The following is a 1481-nucleotide window of genomic DNA, read 5'->3' as shown; positions in this document are numbered from 1 at the left end:
ACCATAAAGCTTTTAGAAGAAAATCGACCTTTATAGCTTTGAGCTAGGCAAAAATTTTCTTTTATTTTTTTTTCCCATCATAAACTGTATCTGACAAAAATTTTCTTAAACAGGACGCAAAAAGCACTAACCGTAAAAAAGAAACTTGATAAATTAGATTATATTAAAACCAAGAATGTGTTATCTAAAACATTATGCCATGGGAAAAAATCCATAGCATGTTTTCAAGATCTCCGACAGAAAATCAGGCTGGAATTCTCCCATTAGCACTCCAGAGTCTGCCCCTGACCAGGACTGCTGACTCTGCTACTGTCCTGACTGCAGGGACATAGACGCAGGTTAAAATAAGTGGGTTTTTTTTTGCAAGGCTGAGGCACTCGGATGCTCACAATAAAACCATCTGGCATTGCTTGTGTGGTTTGGACACATGACAGGCAGCTTTGTTCCCAAGCCCCTCCAGCCCTCTGAACACTGGTCTTCTGAGAACAGTCCCTTGAGGTCCCCTGAGCTTTGAGGTCCTCCTGCCAAGTCTGTGTGTGGGAAGGAGGACAGAGCAGCACAAGGACTCTCAGAGGGGTGGACAAAAGCACTTCAAAGTCCAGCCAGATCCGGCTATGTGGCGTCCAAGCCCCTGGGGTCACAGGGCCCTGGCGAAAGCCTGGGATGGGGTGAGGCCCCGCCCTTGCAGGGTTCTGATTTGGTGCATCCAGACTAGGAAACGTCTGAGACAGAGCCAGAAGCATAAACACGGCACCGCTCCATAGGCCCCCCACGTCCATGTCTGCAGCAGAAGAGCCCAGACCCCTGGCCAGGATACATGCTTCCTACTCAGACCTGTGGTTTGGAGGGAAGGAAGCACAAAGCGTATTTGGAGCTTTCCAAATTTTGATTGTTTTGTACATTCTTACCAGAGGGAAAAACAAAAAATATCCCGAGGGATTTTAAAAAATCATCTTCTACTACTCTAGCGGGGTGGGAAAATCTTGCATACCGGGGTCATTTCCTTTCTGTTTCAAGAAATGACAGCGTGCTGGAAATAGCCCTGTTGCAAAAGGGGAGACTTCATGTCCTTTGAATGCTGATTATGCCAGAAAACTTTCCAGGCCTAAAGGGAAGGTCGTCCCTTCCCCAGGACTCTGATGCAAGATGACCCCGCAGTGGAGATATTTCACCAGGCTGGAAGATCCAAGGCAGCAGAGATTTGCAATTCAGAAGGAATAATTAACTCATTCCTCCAAGCAACTGTGCTGAGCTTCGAGTAAGGGCCAGGTGTGGCTCTGGAGTAGCACGCCGTCCCCCACGGGCAACGCGGGCTCCCAGCTCTGCGTCCCCTCCTCTGTGGACTGCCCTAGGTCTCTCGGAAGGTGGCTGAACCCTGCCACTCAGAATCAGCAGAATTGAAATGCTAACTAAAACGTGGGTGTACATGTCTCTTTTACCGCAGATGTTGGGGACCCAGCCCCCGAGGAGAAAGGAGCAGT

The 1481-nt window shown here is 48.7% G+C and overlaps 1 protein-coding gene across 1 annotated transcript in view; it reads left to right on the top strand.

The window, feature by feature from the left end:
- IGFBP7 (insulin-like growth factor binding protein 7) overlaps nt 1-1481 on the top strand; it is a 96570-nt gene that overhangs the window by 64684 nt on the left and 30405 nt on the right. The window lies entirely within an intron of this gene.

The sequence above is a fragment of the Propithecus coquereli genome, unplaced genomic scaffold (genome assembly GCF_000956105.1).
Source record: "Propithecus coquereli isolate 6110/MARCELLA unplaced genomic scaffold, Pcoq_1.0 Scaffold162, whole genome shotgun sequence".
NCBI lineage: Eukaryota > Metazoa > Chordata > Mammalia > Primates > Indriidae > Propithecus > Propithecus coquereli.
This window is presented reverse-complemented; position numbering and strand designations above follow the sequence as displayed.